Source organism: Octopus sinensis, linkage group LG9 (genome assembly GCF_006345805.1).
Source record: "Octopus sinensis linkage group LG9, ASM634580v1, whole genome shotgun sequence".
Lineage (NCBI taxonomy): Eukaryota > Metazoa > Mollusca > Cephalopoda > Octopoda > Octopodidae > Octopus > Octopus sinensis.
The window spans coordinates 31,119,156-31,142,578 of record NC_043005.1 but is presented as its reverse complement, the minus strand read 5'-3'; the positions used below and the strand labels follow the sequence as shown (position 1 = coordinate 31,142,578).

The window sequence follows — 23,423 nt, the reverse complement described above, 5'->3', positions numbered from 1 at the left end:
ACATATATATATATATATATATATATATAATATATATATATATATATATATATATATATTATATATATATATATATATATATATATATATATATATGTATATGTATATATGTCTATATACACATATATACGACGGGTTTCTTTCAGTTTCCGTCTACCAAATCAACTCACAAGGCTTTGGTCGGCTCGAGGCTATAGTAGAAGACACTTGCCCAAGGTGCCACGCAGTGGGACTGAACCCGGAACCATGTAGTTCGTAAGCAAGCTACTTACCGCACAGCCGCTAACTATATATTAATTATAATCTAAGAGGTATATTACAAGTTGTAAAGCTACCAGTGCTGTTATATATAAGCTAATATAAATACCTAGGGGTACAAAAATTAGGTTTAATTTCATAAAGGGTATTATAAAAACAATCAAATAGGGTAGAACACCATAGAAGGGAATAAATAACTTAATCACTAAAACCATGATGAAGCAAATATACCTTATTATCATCACTAGAAAAGAGAAGATTATATAGAAATTGTTTATTAATTCAGTCATTTAAAACTAAATTATTTATTTATTAGGTGGTATCTATAAAGACTGATACCTGGTATTAACTACAGGAATATTGAGACCATAGAATATGCAAACTATATATTAATTATAAACTAAGAGGTATGATATAAGCTTTAAAAGTTACCAGTATTAATGATAGTATACTTGAGCAAGTATTTTCCTCTATAGCCTCAGTCGACCAAAGTCTTATTTGGTAGACAGAAACTGAAACTCGTTATGTGTGTGTGTGTGTGTGTGTGTGTGTGTGTGTGTGTGTGTGTGTGTGTGTGTGTGCCTCTGTGTCTGTGTTTGATCCTTAAACACTGCTTGACTACTGGTGTGAATGTGAGTACCTACCTTTAAAAAACAAGTGCTGGGATTGATTTGTTCGACGAAAATTCCTTAAATCAGTGCTCCAGCATGGCCGTAGTCCCATGACTGAAACAAATAAAAGAATAAAAATATATATATACATATTTAAATTGCTGTTAATCTAATCCAAACAAGTGGAAAGAAAGTTGAAAATGCACTGAGAATATATTAAACTCAAGTAGAATTTAATTAGATTTTAAAATGTAGGAATGCACTTTACCGATTTCACATTAGATTTTTAAAAGTGCATAGTTATATGGAGTTTCGCGAGTTTTGCCTATTCTGGCCGTTGTTATAAAAATTGCTTTTTAAAGAAAAAGGTATCTGCTGACGTACAAAATTGATTGGTCAACATTCACGTCTTAACCTCAGGTGGCATACAAAGAGTAACTATTATTCCAGAAAAGTGGAAAGAAACGAAACACTCCATTTCTTTCCACTAATTTTCTGGAACACAGACTCAGAGACACAAGCAAAAGAACAAAAGTCACAAACAATTTTTAAGCCCTGAAGAAAGATTTCAGAAACTTAAAACTCCCAAAAGGACAAAATTAAATAAAATTTACCCTGGCACTACCTCAGTGAAGTACGAAATGACATTTTAATTCTTTGTAGAAAATTAAATTTAACGGAAGGATTATTCGATAAAGAAAACACTTATTAATCCGTTGTGCAAAATAAATGCAACAATAATCCAACAAAAGAAAGAAACAAAACACTAGACAAATTTTGTGAGTTTATATTCGCCTTCCCTTATAATGAATTTCCACGTCCTAAACTGTAGTCCAACACTGATCGAACAGAATGGAAAACTATATATGACCTAAAAACAATAATAATATACTTATAAAAGAAGCTAAGGGAAATGCTGTAGTTATTTTGAAAATGGAACAATGCAAAAATTCCACGTTAACCCTATTTCAGCATACCACCCACTATAAAATAGTAAACAGCTACCAACAAACAAAAGCCATGTCTAAACTTAACGCTTTCATAAACCAACACGGAAAAGGCTTAAGTAATAAAGAAATTGATTATCTAATAGATTTTAAAGCTAAAACCGGTTTCTTCTACGGACTTCCTAAAATCCACAAAAATAAAACAATTAATGATGCCTGCAAAGAATCACATTCAATCTGCATAAACATGCCGTTTCTGAAAGTTCTTAAATTAAAACCAGTTATGGTAGGCCCGGCCTCTGAAACTCACAAACTTATCAACTTCTTTGACATATTCTAAAAACCTCTCTTAAAATTTATACCACGTTTCCTAAGGGTTGACCTAGACTTTCTCAACCATCTTCCGAAAAATTTTAACAGGAGTACCATAAACGCTTCATTTGATGTAGTAAGCCTTTCTACTACAACCCTATACGAGTACGGACTTGAGGCAATAGCCTTTTGATAAATAAAATTCCCGAAGAAAACTCCGGACCGAATTGATAAACAATTCGTCACAGAGGGAATAAAATTCATCCTTCAAAGTAATTTCTTCATTTTCGAGGAAAACACCTACCAATAAATTGGGACTCTTTTGGGTACAGAATTTGCTCCAAGATACGCCAAACTAGCCATGACATATCTAGAAGTCCAATTATATGAAAAGCCAAAAGAAGGTACAGTATTAACTTCCAAAATTAGCTGGTGAAAATTGGAAACGATACTTAGATAACTGCTTTATTCTGTAGGTATATTACCTAGATGAATTCAATGATTTCAAATTTTTGCACAACAGTTTCAATAAAAAATATTCAATTCACAATGGAGTTTAACATATCTGACTACCCTTCTTAGAGATTCTGATTATAAAGAATGATACAAACTTAGAAAGGGCCATGTACTATAAACCTACGGATTCTGAACAGTACCTACTATTAATTCCATCTCACATAAAACATACCAAATCTACTATTCCGTTTAAACTAGCTAGATGAATCCGAGCAAAATCTGGAAATTTAGAAGAAAAGAGTCCTTGATTTAAGACAGGCGCTACTTGAAAGAAAATATCAGTCTACTCTAATAGAGAATAGGATAGAACGCGCCAAAGCAATAGACATTAAAGAATTAAGAAAAGCCACAAACGTTTCAGAGACGCCAATAATTACAGCACACTAACTAAGAAACAGAAACATTCAGCATCATCCATCAGGACATTATTGAGTCGAGACCCAAAAATGAAAAAGGCACTTAAATCATACAAAATAATCAAATGCAAAAGACGCCCAAACTAAAAAAAATCTCACTAACTCGAAACAACTAACTACGATCAACACCAACAGTAAAAAAGTTTGACCGATAGGTCATGGGTTATAAATTTAAATCGAGACAAGATTTTACTGTGAAAAACCAATTTACCATTCTCTCAAGTTTCATGTCTTCCCACTCTATCAATATCCAGACAATATCAGATCAAACAGGAATAAATAAGGAAAATTCGTTATTAAAAATACAAGCCACAGCTGTACAGACTATAAAATCATCAGTAATATACGATTCACTTTTTCCTATATACTAATTATTGTAGAAATATGTCATATAACTCTACTTGTGCTCGTTCTTAAGAAAACCAAGATTCATATAGCTGCTATCATCTATCTCACTTACTCCACACCACGTTATCTTACACCACACTTTGTTAACAATGAAGAGATATGTTTTAATATGTTCAATGGAAGGGAAATGGCATTAATTGTTAACATTATTCTTCGACAGAATAATAAACAATAATTATACTGATGAACACAATTTTTGTTGAGTTATATTTGATACTTGAATCTACAGATAGCTCCAGTTTTTCTGTATCACGTCAACGTTTTGAACTCGGTTTGTCTCAAAAACCATGAAAATACCACACCTAGCAAATCTGAACTTATTTGATAGGATGCTTTAAAAATTTACATACAATGGAAAATAAGAAAACATTGCTTGACAGAAATGTTTGTACAAATTTATTTTGTTCACACAAGGGATATTGTTCCTGTGAATCAAATTTTGTGGAAGCAATTAAAGTAAAAAATTTACGCTTACAGCTCTTCCTGGAGTGTTCAATCCGAAAATTTCACTTTATGCTCCAGCAATAGCCAGCTATCATATTTACATCCATTCTACTTTGATATTGTTCCTCTATGACCTTCATGTGCAGAGATGGGAATATAATATTCTTTATGTCAACAAGTGGCTCATGTTGAGACCACAGGTTTGCGGTCAGATCTTAGAAGTCAATTCCTCTCGAGCTCTGCTGTCCCACATGCACAGAAAGCAGGGATTCTTAGTGTATCTACAATGCTGACCAAGAAAGAAGCATGTTATTTTAAGGTCAACACAGATGATCCAATTTTGTTTGTGATACTGCAACAACTGGATGACTCTCTTTATGTAACCATTTCCTTCACGAAAACAAACTGAATACCCAATTGGGTCTCAACCATATAAACTTCCACTGTGGAGTGCTTTAAGCTATCGATGAATAGTTGCCATTCAGTTGAGTTGCAAATTGGAATTCTCAATTCTTCCAGTAAGCCCTGCATGTTATAGCAATACACAAACCTACTGTTACTTCGAAAATGGTGCAGAAATGCATTCTCTCTGGATCTGAAGTAGGATATCTTTGCTCCATTTTCAAGCAAGTCTTTGATGCTTGGAGTTCTGAAGCCTTTTAATATCGTCCCAGATCTTGTGCCAAATCATTCAACTCTTGCTCATTGACTAGTCATTAAACGAAGCTGCAATGCATGTCACAATATGATGTGAAGGGAATCCTGTGCTCAATTTGGGGAAATAACGGAAATGTATTGTGGCCAAAACGGTTGCATTTGTAAATTAAAATGAGTGGCAACATTTTGATGTCTATGGTGCCAATACAATGACTGTGCGGTTGCACACCCAAGCAGCAATTATGAGACATTGCCGTTAAGTTAAAATGCTGGAAAGACAAAATGACAATAGACTTGTAGAAGTCTAGCCTTCTTAGCATTTGGTACTTCTGCATTAGTAAACTTTCCCACTTCATTTTTTTTTACATTGCATCCAATCAAAAGTCGGAACAAACGTCATAATTGTGAACTACTAAACCCATAGAATATGTGTTATGTTGGGGGAGGAAAAAGATCTAACATTTGTGACACTTTTACTTTGAGAGAGGGGGAGGGAGAGAGATTACAATAGCCAAATGTGGAATGAGAAAATGAAAGAAATGGAAAAGGTATATCAAAATGTAGATATGAAAAAGAAGAAAGTAATTATGTTGAGTTACTATTTTTACTTAAATAAGTGTTTAAGTGTTAAATGTGCTGTATTTGGAATTGTCATGTTGGAATTTCAATCCACAAGGTGAGTCAACTTCAATTTCAAAATCTGCATCATTGCTGTCACTGATTTCATCACGATCTACATCTTCAAGGGAGGGTAGGTGAAGGACAAGTAGCACTAGGTTTTCAGCTGAATGAGGCACTGGGTGTATAGATGATGGTACACTGGGATACTCGATTTCCTTGTTATATCCTGAAATTTTCAGTAAACAAAAGTAACAATGTGCAATGATGTTTTAGCTTCGCCAAATCACAGGTATACCAAATGCCAACTAATCACGTGTTCCCTAGGTTCACATCTGTAAACTCCCGACACACTACTTACATACCTTGTGAGGGAACTTGTCTTGATAACCAGCTTTTAATTTCTGTTGTGGCAAGAGTACAACGTCTTCTGACGAGAATAGATGGCACCGCTACATATAAATAGTAGCGGTCCGATGTAGTCAGCAGATCGTAGTTTGCGCTTCTCGTTTGTACTGAAATGCGTGTCCGAACGCGTGTTGAATATCGCCTCGTAGAATGGCAGTGTGAAGAATTTTGGAAGCGAAGGTGAAGAATTAAACCTGAAGTTAGTGTACACATGTGTTAGAATTTATTTCTAATTGAATTTGTTTTGTGTAAAAAAAATATACTGTATTTCTGCCGTGTCACAGACGAGCGATACATTCCCCCTTCCTGGAAGGCGGAAGGTAGAATTTCAACGTTAAAAAAATTTTTTGAGTGAAACATGAATAACTTGTCAAGCGACGAAGAAACGTTGGTCCTTGGGTAAGACATTTCTCTGGAGATATTTACATACAACTAACAATCAATTTACCAACCACTGCTGAAACGGTCGAGGAAGGACCTACTTCCCAGCCGGCACACATTTAAAAAAAAACAGTAAGTACCAATTTTGTACTCGCTTAATTTAGGATGTATATATGTGCATTGCCTGAGATTGGATTGGGAGCAATCTTGCCTCGTAGACGATCTCAGTTCACATCGGTTAGATGTAATAGCTCTTACTGAGGCCAGACAGAGAGGACTGCAGGACCTTGCGCCGCTCCTTAACGACTACGAGAACGTCATTTCTCCATGTCAACCGGTAGATGCGAGGGGGGGTCAGGAAGGTGCTCAAACTAGAACAATCTTTGTTGATCCGGAAGGCAGGCTGGTCGTCCAAGATGTGACACTCAGTTGTGGTAAGGATTTCAGTTTGGTGGTGATCTATGCCCCGGTGGGGATAGGGCAGCCTGACTTCTTCAAGAACCTGGAAAACTTTCTGGCTATATCACACATGTTAGTGGTGTTAGGTAACTTCAACACAATCTGCAATGAACGCGTAGATTACGCTGGCCCGAATCGTTTTAGGAATGTAGGCTCCTGCCTCAACGATTTGCTCAGACGTTTTCAGCAGGCAGATCAATACATTCTAGATAACCCGGACATTTCACAGTGGACGTCGTCAAGTAAATATGGGTCATCTAGATAATACCTAGACAGAATATTAATGAAGAGTTAAGACAAGAATATAGCTAGTCGTCCACAGTTAACCATTGTCAGCTACAGCTGGATGTAGAGAGCATGACTAGACAGGGATCCGGCTACTGGAAGCTAAGTAAGTCGCTACTGACCTGTGATGCCTACAGGAGTCGGATTAGACAGTTAGTGATGATGGCATTGACAGGGACCATTATTAACGACAAATGGTGGTATGCCCTCAAAAGAGTCATAAAAAAGAGTCAATTATATTTAGTAGGGAGTTAGCTACGAAGAGAGGCTAAAGGGTGGGTTAGGGATGCCGTGGCTAAAGATGCGCGGGCATTCGCTGACTCTACCTTGATGGTGAGTGAGTGTGGTCGCCATTCGTTGACAAGATATTTCCCAGGTTCACCTCTTTTGGTGAACTGAAAATCTCGATCAGGCGTAACCAAGGCTGGGAGCTTGGCAAGCAAAGTGTCGACAAGCGCTTGTGGTTCTCTCGCGAATGAGTACCACCTCAATGTACTATAGAGGGCTGGTAGAGGGCAAGTGTGATGACAGCCTGGGGGAAACTCTAAGTTTCTATGAAAATCAGCTTGCAACCTGCATCGACGGATTTTTGACCCGGTTCCCAAGGACAACTTCCAGAGGTCCCTGGCTTGGCTGTGCTTCCGAAGTCGCTTGCCAGTTTGGGATAAACTCACGAGGCACGGCGTCACCGTTTCGCCTACGTACCCAGGTTGCGGGCAGAGCAACGAAACAATCGTAGTGTCCGAATGGGTATTATCACAGCTTGGGAGAGTTCAGCTGTCATCTGAATCGATTATTAAGATCGTTCCGCTGTCTCCTCTAAAAGGAGAAGAGAAATTTTGTTTTCTGGCCGTAACAGCTATAGCGAAAGAAGTGATATGGGAGACGCTTGGAAGAGGTATCGCATCAGGTACCTACGTCTCCGGACATGCTTTAGTGAACCTCTTTTTATATCAACTAAGAGGGAAAACATGTCTGGAGAAGAAATGCCTGATGGCAAAAATGTGCGGGAGAAGATGAAAGAAAGTAGCCCGAATATTGGGCTGGGAAGTGCCAAATTAAGCGGAGTAAAAAAAAAGGACAAAACGGTGCAACGCAGGAATGTGGTTGGTGGGATCAAACCCATTCCGCTTCCATTCATTTTTGTTTCTCATTTCTCATCCGAATTTATAATATATTTATTCATGTTAATATCATTCGATAAATCCCCGACCTCATTTGTTTCTTGTAGTGTCCCTTCTTTGTTTAACCCTTGTGGCTTTGATAAAATCATCGTAGTTGGGTCTTCGAAGTCCAAGTACAGTTTACAGTTCGAGTAAGTGTGTTGGAAATATTGATTGTTGGTTAGTTGCGTGTTTGTGACTGCCGCTGTTTTTATTTTGTATTGTTATAACACTTTTACAGTGTATTTTTTTATCTATCGTAATACAGTAATACAGTTCAAGAGAAGCAACGGACGAATTAAGTAAAGACGAAACACCAACAAAATGTATAAATGGCGTTTTAAATATTCCAAATATAGAAACATAATGCCCCTTTCATCAGGATGGTTTCCTTCGTGATGAAATCCTACATGGTAATAATTTGATAGAATATTTAAAACGCCATTTATACATTTACTGTACCCTTGAAATGGCCGTAGATGATATTCTATACCCGAATTCACTCGAATCTGTATATATTTATTCATCTACCTATTTATCAACCTATTTACCTCTGAATTTTTAAATTTTGAACTTTCATCCGACATTTCGTATAAACATTAAATTCTTAATCGATTCGAGTTGTTCCTTTTGGAGGCCCTTACCTCAAATTTTTATCTCTGTATTTGGCACTCCTCCATTCGGTACCTGAACCCAACGTACACAATGCATAGTTTTCACATATGACTTTTCCATGTAATTTTGTTCACTGATTTATAAATTTATATGTATATATTTATTTCGTTGTGTGTTTTAAATTATGATTTGGAATCTGTACTGAATACCCATATATATATATATAAACTTACTTGGAGAAAAGAAACGAAACGCTCAGTCATACAATAATTTAATAAATAAAATATATGCGTACATACATACATATATGTACGTACCTACATCTACATGTATATATACATGCATATATATATATATATATATGTGTGTGTGTGTGTGTCTCTGTGTGTCTGTGTGTGTGTGTGTGTGTGTGTGTGTGTGTGTGTGTGTGAATACAGGACACCACAAATAAACGTAGAACACAACGAGAAACGAAAGCATAAAACAACTAGGAAACGGACTTTTTTAACAACGAAAAAACAGAGTACAAGACAAACAATACAAGGAATATTCCCCTTCATCAGCTGTCCCTGGATCGACTCAATGCGTGTTTCGAGGGTAAAGACAGAACACGACCCGTCGACCCAATCCTTCCTGCGAAAGAATTAAAATAAAATTCCTTTGCAGAGGGCTAAAAACGAGGAAAGAAAAAAATGTGACAAGAACAGGACGTAAAAGCAATACACATAAAATACAATTACAAATACAAAATAAAAATACAAATACAAAAAAATACAGTACACATAAAGAATAAAAACAGGACAAAAAAAAACATTAAAGGCTGTTTTTTAAGCCTAGACGATGGATAAATTCAGAGCGCAAAAAAAGCCATATTGGCTTGTAGAAAGCTGCCAGTGAAAAGAGGTAGGTAGTCGACTAGGCAGTGAGAGAGATGAGGAGGGGTGAGAGAGAGAGAGATAGAGAGAGATAGAGCGGAAAGGAAACCAGAAAGGGTGAAAAATAAGAAGGAAGAGACAGGCAAAGAGGAAGACAGATAGGAAGGAAGGAAAGGATTACAGAGTTCGCGTCTTAAGTATATATAAAAACTTACTTGGAGAAAAGAAACGAAACGACGCGATGGCGCTCAGTCATACAATAATTTAATAAATAAAATATATGCATACATACATATATGTACGTACATACATCTACATGTATATATACATGCATATATATATATAATATATATATATATATATATGTGTGTGTGTGTGTGAATACAGGACACCACAAATAAACGTAGATCACGAGAAACGAAAGCATAAAACAACTAGGAAACGGACTTTTTTAACAACGATGCATGTATATATACATGTAGATGTAGGTACGTATATATATGTATGTATGCATATATTTTATTTATTAAATTATTATATATATAATATATATATATATATATATATAGATATATATATATATATATATATATATATATACAATTGCAGCGTGGAAGGTGTTTATAAGCCATTTAAGAAACACACAAAAGCCGTTCGATTCACTTCAACATTTAAGTTTAATTTGTCAAAATATTTTCGTCGCTAAAATCCGCGACCTGTTCATGACAAGTCCGTGCTGCACGGACTTTGTCAGTGAACAGGTCGCGGATTTTAGCGACGAAAATATTTTGACAAATTAAACTTAAATGTTGAAGTGAATCGAACGGCTTTTGTGTGTTTCTTAAATGGCTTATAAACACCTTCCACGCTGCAATTGTTTTCGTTTCAGCACACGATCTCAGATCAAATTACTTGCTATGCGAGTACATCTCCTATATATATAATATATATATATATATATATATATATATATTATATATATATATATATTATATATACGACCTCGAACCCACAAGAGTAAGCGAGAGAGACAGAGACAGGCAGAAACAAAGAAAATGCCCCTTGTATTTGATTACTACACAAATATTCTTTTAAAAAACTTTTCATTTAATTTTTCCAAAATTTATTTGTTTTCTATGCTTTCAGTTGAAGAAGTCTCAATGACTAAAACCGGTACTGAAATGTTTTTTATAAAATAATTTTAGCATTTACTACCTTGACTTTTTTCCATAAATAAATATACATATATATATATATGGAACAAAAAAACGACGCAGTAGAGGACATTAAACATTTGGACAGATAGACGACACAAAGGCGGACAAGAGAAACAACAATTAGAAGAACAGGCAAACGAAAGCCGGGTCATTCGTGGCTTTCTTTCCTCAGTCAAGTTCCAGAAGTCACAACCATTTTGGGCAGTTACATTTGAGATGGTTCGATCTGGTTACTCCTAAAAAAAAGTCTAAGCTAAGAGCATTAGACCCCTTTGCAAGAAAGCTAGCGAATGTGTGCGGCAACAAAAACAAAAAACAAGCAAACAAAAAAACGGAGAACATAGTACACAATTTTCGACTGAGAACGAATCAAATTGAGCTGGTGTGTATGAAGTGAAAGCCAAAAAGTAGGAACATAGGGGATAGACATAAGAGGTGTTGGCGGTCGGCAGCCAGGCCATGAAAGAAAGATCATGGCTGGCCGGACATCGGTCACGTGGAAGGAGGAGAGATGGGTAGGGGGCAGCGGGATTGAAGGATGAGAAAAAAATCAGAGACAAAGATAAAGGTACAAGGGAGATAAACGAGTGGGAAATAGTGTGAGTTAAAGAAAGAGAAGGCCAGGAAATATGAGAAAGGGAGAGCGAGAAAAAGGAAGAAAATGAGAGGGGGAATAAAAGATAGAGTAAGTGTCGTACAAAATTTAGATACATACCTACTATAAGGTGAGAACAAAGGTGTACATACGCCGCTATATATATATATATATATATATATATATATATGGAACAAAAACGCAAGAGAAACAACAATTAGAAGGACAGGCAAAAAAACGCTTCATTCGTGGCTTTCTATCAGAAGAGAAGCACACTCTAAAGAATAGAACAGTAATTATTAGAAAATAAATTTAAATTTCCATGTGTGGCATCTCAATGATCAAGAGACACCACGTGATATCAGGTGGAAATTAATATATCATCCGGGCTCATATATTAATGGAAGTAGCCGTTGTAAAATCTGCATCGCAGAGAGAGTCAAAGATTTTTAGAACTATACAGAATTTAACATAGTTAAAATAACGTCAAATCGAATAAAAGTTCAGCTAGAATTAGAACAAAGATAACGTTATCTAACGGAGTAATTAGTAATAAAGAACTTGGTGGAAATGCATTTGATTCTACCATTAATGATCAAATTAAAACTAAATCTGAGATAAATATAAAAAATTATCTTTGTTCTAAGCGGGATTCTTGTTATGTGAAAAATAAGTGTAAGACCAAAAATGTAATATGTATATGTAAAGTTACAGCTGGGGGTAATGAATACTTTTACATCTGGAGGACATCATTAATTTTCAAGAGGAGACTGGCAAATCATTGGACGTCGTTTAGAGATAAAAATAAAAGATTCCAAACAAGTCTTAGTAAATTAATCTAGTCTATTAAGGACAAAAACAAAGACTACACTACCAATTGAGATTTTTTGTGTACTGCAAAACCAATACAGACGGGAACAAGTTTTGAGATGCTTGCACATGAGGAAATTCGCATTTGCCTAGTATAAATGAATAATAAACATTTAAGCAACAGAATGGGTTGAAATAATGGGCTATAAGTGATTATCCAATCAAAACTTGAAATGGAGATGGTTCGCGTCTAACTTAACGGACAGCTCTGCATCATACAACGCAGAGTATATAAAAGAAAATCGTTAAACAGTCAAATCAAAGGACATCAAGTAAAGACCCAGAAAAAAAACGCACTGATTTTATAGCAGAGCTGCAATTACAACGGTTACTAATCGGTGCAGTTGAAACCTTCGTTGGCCTATGTAATGCTGTATATGAATTAAAGAATTAAATGTAATGATAAGCAACTTTGTAGTAATCTTTATTATTAATATTGTTGATATTTATGCTCCAAGAAACCTATATGGATAAGGAAATATATTCAAAATCATCCAACGGAATATACCTCCTAATTTCTTATCTTATTAGAACTTTATTGGATTTTATATGTTAACTGCTGAATAACTTATTTTGAATACCGGAGAGCAAATTATATTAACATAACACACAATGTAATATTACATTAATTATTATGTAAGTATTTGCTTTGGGGAAATCACTTACTATATACAAATATATGTATATATATATATATATATATATATATATATTATATATATATATATATATATATATATATATATATATATATATATATATATATAATTAAAGAGTACTGTAAAAATACATTACAAAGGATATGTCAGAAACAATTCATAATTATTTACGAATATATCAATGGCCAACATATAATCATAAATTTCATAAAAGAAATGTATATAATTATGAATAAATCGCAATTATAAACCCTTGCATGTCTACAAATAGCAGTCAAAACAAAACCACCTTAAGGCCACTATATTCATATTCTATCTCTCCAAAATAAAGCTGTCGCGGGCGACATGACATAAAATTCAAAGCTTAAAAATAAAAGGTAAATTCTTTAGAGCAATTTCGAAGTTGGGAACCTTAAAGTTCCATTCTTCTCTTCAGGAGAATATTACTGTAGATACAAATAGACACACAAAAAAATCTACCTTGAGGCTTACATGTGTCCCGACCAGCAAGAATAATGTGTCAAACTCTATCTACACATTCAAATTTCTGAATTCCAATCGTGCACAGCGTTTTTAAGAAAAGAACGGTAAATCGAGCCACGGCGATTCACTGGATAATGAGTGAAAAGGTTAAATAGTTAAAGAGTAATGTAAAAATACATTAAGATGGATATATCATAAATAATTCATAATTATTTATGAATATATCAATGACCGAACATATAATCATAAATTTCATAAAAGAAATGTGTATAATTATAAATAAATCACAATCATTACGGAGAGAGTTACAAAAACCTTTGCACGTCTAGAAATAGCAGTCACATCCATTACGTCACCCGCCGATAGCTTCATTATGAAGAGATAGAATATGAGTGCTTATAGCGACTTTGTAGTGGTTTTGACTGCTATTTCTAGACATACAAGGTTTTTTTTCAACCCTCTCTGTTATAATTGTGATTTATGTTTAGATGTCAATCCATTACAGCCGTTTTAACCGGATCCATTTGATTGATTAATGAAAACATTACATCAATTACGCATAGACTTCAATCATAAAGGATAAAACATTTTTAATAAACTTACATAAATAATGGAAACCAAAATATTTAAATTATTCTTATTATATCTGTGACAGAATGAGTTTAGAAAATAATGCATACCTTGTTAAGCCTACTATAATCTAGACAGTAGCAGAGGAAATAATAGGGTCATATATATATATATATATATATATATATGCATATATACATACGTATATGTACTAATACATACTAGTACATACTAATACTTACACCAACCCTATACATACACACGTCCAGACCCCGCATACGCACTTATACTCTCTCTCACACACACACACACACACCTATACATACCAATACGTACTAATACATACTAATACATACTAATACATACACCAACCCCATACATACGCACGTCCAGACCAATCTTACGCACTAATACTCTCTCATACACACACACACACACACACACACACACACACACACCCGTATACATACTAATACATACACCAACCCTATACATACACACATCCAGACCCCTCCCACGCACTTTTAGCTGGTCACTCAACCCTTTTATCAACCCTATTATCTCCCCTTATTTCGCTCTCGCGTCTCATGTTTGATCTTTGACCTCTGGCCGAAATCAGATCGCCATGTTGATTCGTTAGCTACTGCACGCATTTTTTTTCTCTCCTTCTTTCTGTGTTTTTCTCTCTCTGTGTATCTTTCTGTTGAAGAGCGTAGGCTTGAAACGTTAAAGACTTGTTTTATTTATATTTCCTGAGCGCCATACTAATACAATTGTTCGTTTGTCTTCCACCTGCCTTCGTCTTTTGTTTATTTTCATAAAGCTTCCCGTTATATATATATATATATGCATATGTGAGCACAGGACGTCATGAAATGTGTACAACAAAAGAGTACGAAGCACGAGTACACGGAACATGAACTATTCTTTCGAATAACGAAAGACACAAACGGAAAACAAAGCAAACATAAAGAACGACCCTTCATCAGCTGTTGGCTGTTTTTCTAGTCTCGTATTTCAAGCATTTAACAACAATATACGCTTTCGATTAAACAGTTGCTCCCGCAAAGCAAATTGAAAAGAATTTGGGATTTTGCGGAGGGTCAAAATAGGTAACGCAAACAGGACACTGAAAACAAAGAGGAAGAGCTGCTGAGACTAAACGAGGTTGTGGTGGCGAACGCCTGAATCAAACTAGAACAGGAGACAAACAAGAACACGCCTTTCTTGTTCCAGTTACAACGGAGAGAAAAAAGATGGCCGATGGTCATGTGGGAGCCACGTGAGCAAAGAAGGAGTGAGGGAGAGAGAGCGACAGAGTAATAGGATAGAATAGTGGGAGAAGAGGGGGTAAAAGAAGAAGAGAGAAAGAGAAGAAAACGAGAGAATAAAAAGATCGTATAGAGTGCGCATCAGAATTATTAAGATAAAACTTACTTGGAAGAGGATGCGTTGCATTCAATCATATAATAATATAAATTATTTTAGCCTTCGAATAACGCCACCCCGCTGGCTAAGCGAGCAGGCCAACAGAAGAAAGAGTGGGTGAAAGAGTACCGCAGGGATCACCAACCCCTGCCGGAGACTCGTGGAGCTTGTAGGTGTTTTCGCTCAATAAACACTCGCAACGCCCGGTCTGGGAATCGAAACCGCGATCCTACGACCACGAGTCCGCTGCCCTAACCACTGGACCATTGCGCCTCCGTATATATATATATATATACATATATATATATATATATATATATATATACATACATATATATACACATACATATATACACATACACATACATATATATACATACATATATATATACACATACATATATATATATATACATATATATATATATATACATACATATATATATATATATATATATCACATGACTTTACACATCACATCACATATGATGTGCCATACTAATACACACACCAACTAATACATACTAATACGTACTAATACATACTAGTACATACTAATACTTACACCAACCCTATACATACACACGTCCAGACCCCGCATACGCACTTATACTCTCTCACACACACACACACACACACCTATACATACCAATACGTACTAATACATACTAATACATACTAATACATACACCAACCCCATACATACGCACGTCCAGACCAATCTTACGCACTAATACTCTCTCATACACACACACACACACACACACACACCCTTATACATACTAATACATACACCAACCCTATACATACACACATCCAGACCCCTCCCACGCACTTTTAGCTGGTCCCTCAACCCTTTTATCAACCCTATTATCTCCCCTTATTTCGCTCTCGCGTCTCATGTTTGATCTTTGACCTCTGGCCGAAATCAGATCGCCATGTTGATTCGTTAGCTACTGCACGCATTTTTTTTCTCTCCTTCTTTCTGTGTTTTTCTCTCTCTGTGTATCTTTCTGTTGAAGAGCGTAGGCTCGAAACGTTAAAGACTTGTCTTATTTATATTTCCTGAGCGCCATACTAATACAATTGTTCGTTTGTTTTCCACCTGCCTTCGTCTTTTGTTTATTTTCATAAAGCTTCCCGTTATATATATACACATACGTATATGTACTTACAACTATAAGTATATATATAATTTTTTACTCAGGGACTAATATCAGTGTGCATTCAAAGCAATGATTAGTAAATTCCCGAAACCGGTATGCTTTTGAATCTCCTTAGCAATTCCCAATAATGACTTTTATTACTTTTATTCCTACCTGAGTTCATCTAATTATATATATCTATCGTTACTTTTCATAAAAAGCCTTTCATTTTTTATTTCCAATGTGCATTTTCGCTTATTTTTCTTCCTACTTTCCCCTATATATATATATATATATGTGTGTGTGTGTGTGTGTGTGTGTGTGTGTGTGGTGTGTGTGTGTGTATTTAAATTAAAGTAACCCTCTATCATAATTAATGCATAAATACTGTCTATATGCCAGGTTCAGCGGTGTTCGTTCTGAGAAACAATATCTTTTGGACATGATATGTTAAAAACACTATTATTATCAGAAGGAGACGAAAATCCGTCTCATCGGCGAGAGTATTAGATGCCTTCCGGTCTTGTGCCTTTTCAATCTGGTGTTGTTACCGGCCTCTGTTGAGACAAATTTCCATTTCCTTCTGATTATTATAGTGTTCCTAACACAACACGTCCGTAAGAGATATTTCTCAGAACAAATTTCGCAATAATTGGCTTATTGACAGTGTTTATTTATATATATGTATATATGTATGTGTGTGTGTGTACATACATGTGTTTGCGCATGTGTTTATCTATATACATACGTGTACGTGTGTGTACATGTGTGTGTATATATGCTTGTATATTTGTAGATATAGCTACCAAAAAAAAGGAAGGAGAAAAGATAGAAAAAAGAAAAATCAAGACAAAATAGAACCCACAAAGAAGGCGCCAATGAAAGACAGAAAGAGAAAGAGAGCGAGAAAGATGGGGAGAGAAAGCAATAGAAAATAGTCGTCTGTCAAATTATGGCCACTATTCATATAGTGAGTAGAAATAATATTTTCATAGAAAAACAGATGTGTTGTCAATATTGGCAGCAGATATTCTTGCTAATTAGTTCCACTTCTGCAAACATCTATCAAATTTTGCTACCTAGCAGGTGAGATTAAATTGTACTTAATCTCCACATTACATTAGAAAGCAATTTTTTTCTGTTAATATATTAACACACCTACACATACACTCATGTAAACAACTATAGCCGACATTCGTAAGCCTGTGTGACCTTGTTGACTATGTTTTCGCTAAATACTTTAGAGCCTATGTTGTTGCACAGAGACACACATACCTTAATCCCAAGTGGAAGAATGCACTAACACTAAGATAGTACCCATTTTTCTCTGCGTAGAAAGGAGCAACCTGAAATGAAGTACCTTGTTAAATGACACAGCATCATGACCGCTGCAAGAATCTAACCAACGCGTCATGCGTTCTAACCATTAACCTCCACTATTTATATACAATATGGTAATATGAGCAGTTCCCATAAGCACTATCTTTTGAATTTCTGTCATTTTGGGGTTTCCTGATATCTGAGCTAGGTAGCAATCAGCCCCTTTTGCTATCATTCCCAGGGCACCTATGACAACAGGTATCGTTTTAGTCTTCAGGTTCCACATTTTGCTAATTACTCTTTCCAGATCTTTATATTTGCTCAGATTTTTGGTAGGTCTTGACAGATACGTTTATATTGTTTGAGACAGTCATATCAATGAGGAGGCATGATTTTTGTCTGCAGTCTTTCAATATGATTTCTGGCCTATTCGCATCTATCTTTCTGTCAATTTGAATGGTGAAGTTCCAGAGGAGTGAGATGTGATCATTTTCAAGCACTGGAGGTGGTTTGTGTTCCCACCAGTTTTTCTCATGGGGCAAGTCCAGGCTTTTGCAAATTACCCAGTAAATATATTGTGCAGCTCTATCATGCCTGTTGAGATGCTCTGTAGGCGCAAGAAGACTGCACTTGGAGACATGATCAATAGTTTCATTTTGTTGTTGACATACACGACATGTTGGGCTACTGCCGTTCTTTAATATGTTGGCCTGGTAGTTCCTTGTAGGTAGGTAAGCATTGATCTTGAGCTGCTATGATAAACTTATTATTATTATTATTATATTATTATTATTATTATTATTATTATTATTATTATTATTATTCAGTAGTTTTATTTTTAGAACGTACTTTCATTTCACTACCGAGCGCAGCTCTGTGTGCCTTGAGTATGTGCTGTGGTTTGCTGTAATGCTCTTATGGTTACTGTATTGAAAGTGTTTTGCGTAGGATGTGTGCAATTTTCTGTATGATGTATATATTTGTAAGTCCTGGTGGTTTTGTTATGTATATATCTGAATATTTTTTATCACCGCTAATGCGCCCGCTATGATAGGAATTGTTTCTGTATTTAGATACCACATTCAAGTTACCTCTATTTCCAGGTCTTTTTATTTTGAAAGTTTCTCCATTTCTTTTAGAGAAACGTTGTCATCTACTGGTATTGATACATCAATCAGAAAGCATTTTTTTTTCTTCATGATCCCTGACAACTATATCTGGCCTATTGGCCTTAATTTCTCTATCTGTGTGTATTGTCATATCCCAGAGTATGGTCGATTTCTCGTTTTCTGTGACCTTTTCTGGTGTGTGCTTATACCATCTTTTTTCTGTTATTATTCCATAGTGTTGGCATAGCTTCCAGTGTATGTAGGTCCCAACTCTGTCGTGTCTGTGAATATATTCCTTCTTAGCCAGGGCTGGGCAACCAGAGACAATGTGATTTATTGTTTCTTGTCCATCTCCACATATTCTGCAATTACTTATGCTTGTTTTCATTATATGTTTTTGGCAATTTCTGGTGGGGAGGCTTTGTACTGCAATTAAAAATCCCTCAGTCTCTGCTTTGAGTCCTGAGCTTCTCAACCATTGCTGGGATTTATTAATGCTAAACTCAATATCCACTAAATAATCATATTTTTTCACATTCTTTCCGCTAAAAACTTTCCTGATTACTTCCTTCGTAATCCCGAAAAACATTGTGACCATTGGTCCAGTCGTTTGATCGTGAAGAGGGAACAGACAGACAAACGGAAATAACGCCCCTTATAGTAAGATTATGTGTATATTCCTACCAGGAAGGAAGGTAACTTTCGCAACAATTGAAATGGATCTTGTTTAAACTTGAAAGATAGAAAGTATTATACAAGCAGGAATTTATTTCAATATTAAAACTGCTATGGTGTAGGTAGGGTCAACTTTTGTTTACTTTTCACTTCAACAACCTCTTTGATGAAAATATTTGCATAATTTGATGTTTCATTTTATAGATCAACTCAAATATCACCTTCTGCAGGTCATTTGCAATGATTCAAGGAAAGATCCCAAAGTACCACTTGCTAGATTTTGCCTTACTTCTGTTCGACACCTTCAGCAATACGTACAAAACAATGTAAAAGTGCGGAAATATCTCACATTCCACGGGGTAATCATCATCATTGCTCGACCGTGGTCGAGACAATGGAATTCACTATGCCACGCCAGACTTCACGGTCCATCATAGCACCACAGAGGTCCTGTTGCTGGATGCCTGTATCCCTGGAAATTACATCAGGGTAGGAGAGTGTGTGCCCTCTGGTATCGCGAGCAGAGGCTTCCAGGGAAGAAGAGTAGAAATTGCCTCGTTTTCAGCTCTACAACAATGTCCAGCAAACTGGACTCTTCTACCTTTCACAAGAGATGACACAGGTGGTAGTTTCCCATATATTTGTACTTTGGTTGGATGACGCTTCTACGAGAGATTTTGAGCTTTCATAAGGAGGCGAGTGTAGGTTCCATCCAACCGCCTCTCAAGTTTCTTTGATAACGTCCAGGTCTCTGAGCCATATAGTAGAATTGGTTCGACGAGCTTTCATAAGGAGGCGAGTGTAGGTTCCATCCAACCTCCTCTCAAGCTTCTTTGATAACGTCCAGGTTTCTGAGCCATATAGTAGAATTGGTTCGACTGTGGCTTTGAAAATTTTAAGTTTGAGATCTCTACTTAGATTTGATGACCACATCCTATGCATATCATTACAGGCTGACCAGGCCATACCCTTTCTAGTTAGAAAATCTTTTTCAGATGATGATATGTATGACCCAAGATATTTGTAATCAGAAACCATATTTAAGAGCGTATTGTTGAGAGTATGGATGATGAAATCACTGTTGGACAGGCACTTGTTTACATATTCAGTCTTGGACTCATTGAGGTAAAGACCTACACAATTTGAGGCTTGTTCAAGAGATTGTAAAAGAGACTGGGCATTGAAGAGAGAATCACTGATAAGAGCGATGTCGTCAGCAAAGTCACTGTCTGGAACTTCTTCTAGGTTTTATTTCAAAGCTGGGTGTCTGGAACTTCTTCTATGTTTTATTTCAAAGCCCTTGCCAGAAATGGTATCAACTGACATACGTAGCACATAGTCAACGACAATGATTAAGAGAAATGGGGCGAGTGTGTCTCCCTGCAGTATTCTGGCTTTGATTGAGAAAATTGATGTTTCTCCATCAGGGGTTAAGATGGTTGAAGACGTATCTGTGTAGAGGACCTTGATGGCAGAAATGATTTTGTCATGAATCCCATAGAGCTTAAGGATTTCAAACATCTTGTACCTATCTACAGAGTCGAACGCTTTAGAAAAGTCTACAAACACCATTGCAAGATCGCGATTAAATGCTTTTGATTCTTCAATAAGTCTGCATAGGCATAGTATTTGGCTCAAATAGCTGGTTTACCACGGGGTAAACACTACTTCTTTTCAATCTTTTTTTTACTTCTGGTATTTAAAAGCACATGTAAACCTTCGTTTTGAGTAATTTTCAATAAAAAAAATTACGTTATATGGTATTGGTGATAAATAAAACCTGTGAATGCGAAATATAAGTAAAGTTCAAAGTCCGTGGCCTTTTGACCTCTGGTGACCTTTTTACAGAACAAATTGCATGAACATTTTACAGAACATTTGCATGAACTTGTAGATCTGAACCAGGCAATCATTTTAAGTGGTCATTTGAACTATTTTGGCGAAGAGTTGCAAAGTTAGAGCTTCCATCCTAGTTTTTTTGCTGGCAACATCAACTTTCTGACTTGTTAGACACAGGGCTACATGAAAATACCCATTAAAGTAAATAACAGTGGTGCACCATGACCTACATGATATCTTCCTTGAAGTTTTTGGCTAGCCTGCCTATTTCCTTGCACTCTTTCAAGATAACTGCTTGTAATTTGCTCTTCGCATGTCCTTTATGCTTCTGATTCCTCTATAAATTTGAATATTCTGTTTTTTTTCAAAATATCACTTATTCATTATGCTGCTTATTGTATAGGTTATCACCAAAGTTTTAGCTTGCTTGTATATATGCTTAAAATTTTGCCTGAAGCTAGTGGATTAACGCTATGATATAATCTATGAATATATTAACAAAATTCTACCGAAACAGCTGTAGTAAATTTTAAACTCCATCTGTGTTCTTTTTGTAAGTAGCCACACCTGGAACCAGCCTTGAGTCAGATTGGATTTGATACTTGCATATCTACATACTTTCGGTATACTAACACCACATGATACCTTATGGTTGTTTTACCTCCCTGTGAACTCTGTTATGCTACCTAGCTGGTTCTGATGCCCTACGTATTGATGCACCTAGATTCTAATGAATCTTGCAACTAATACACACACGCGCGCACGCACACACATACACACGCACACACACACACAGATGACCTACACACACACACACTCGCACGCGTGCATTCATATGCATAAACCCAAATATATATATATGTTAATAAAGATGTTAAAAATCAGGTGATGCCTATGTTTACACTGTTTTTGAAGTGATGAAAAAGATTTGCACAAAGCCAATGAAATTTCCTTCCGAATCAAGAAAGCCAAACCGTTATGACCTTTGCATAGACTTTCAGGGTTCATTTGAGACAAAGCTGAAGGTCTATACTACTTGTATTTGGTCTTCGTTGCTATATGCGTGGGAGACCTGGTTTACTTACCACAAACATATGATCCTTAAGTATTTTCTGCATGGTGAGTTATCCCAGTGTAAAAGACTAGCGCACAAAACGAAAGTAAAGTATAAGGATTGCATTAAGAATACACCAGAAAAATGAACTGGTAAACTTCGCTCTGGATCGTTCATCCCGGAGGAAAGTATCTGATGAAAGGAACTAATTTAAACAACATGGTTTCCGTATCAAGCTTGAACAACTGATGAGAAATATTTGTCGTGGTTTTAATGTGAATTTGCCTGAGTATGTTGGTGCGCAGCCCAATTTACCAAACAAGGAGTGTAGGCAGGTCTGTCTAAACTTCAGATGTCATCAGAGGAGCTAAACACTCATAGAAGTTGTTAACTGTGAAATATACGTTATCTTGCAGAGAGTGTAGAAGAGAACATGCTTTACGTGACGGACTGAAACGCCATATGAAGGATCACCAAAATATTTATGAAACACATACTGAAAAAGGTGCACATTGTTGCCACAGCTTTAGAAAAACTCACCATACAGAAAATACTTAAGGATCATAGCAACGAAGACAAAACACAAGTAGTATAGACCTTCAGCTTTGTCTCAAATGAACCATGAAAGTCTATCCTAAGGTCATAACAGTTTTAAGAAAACCACCAAGCGATAGTAATATTCGAAATCGAGTCGCAGTCATCATGTATATATGTATGTATGTATGTATGTATGTATGTATGTATGTATGTATGTATGTATGTATGCATGTATGTATGTATGTGTGTGTGTATGGCTATAGACTGATTTTAAGATTTCAAATTTTAGCACAAGGCCAGCAACTTCGGAAGAGGGAATAGAACGATTACATCTACCCCAGTACTTAGCTGATACTTATTTTATCGACTCCGAAAAGATGAAAGGCAAAGTCGACTTCGGCGGAATTTGAACGCAGAACGTAGAGACGGAATGTATGGTAACAATTAAGTATTTTGTATGAATAAAAACGATGAGCGCTGCCTGGATAATTAAGTCAAAACACATGAAGAGTTTAATATTTAATTGATAGTAGCTTAGGAGTTTCACCA

General features: G+C 35.9%; 1 long non-coding RNA gene across 1 annotated transcript in view; it reads left to right on the top strand.

The window, feature by feature from the left end:
• Positions 1-8,005, top strand: part of LOC118764816 — a 104,119-nt gene extending 96,114 nt beyond the window's left edge. Inside the window, exon 3 of the long non-coding RNA XR_005000628.1 lies at positions 7,201-8,005. This is a non-coding gene — a long non-coding RNA (uncharacterized LOC118764816). The remainder of the gene's footprint in view (positions 1-7,200) is intronic.
• Positions 8,006-23,423: the final 15,418 nt, after the last annotated feature.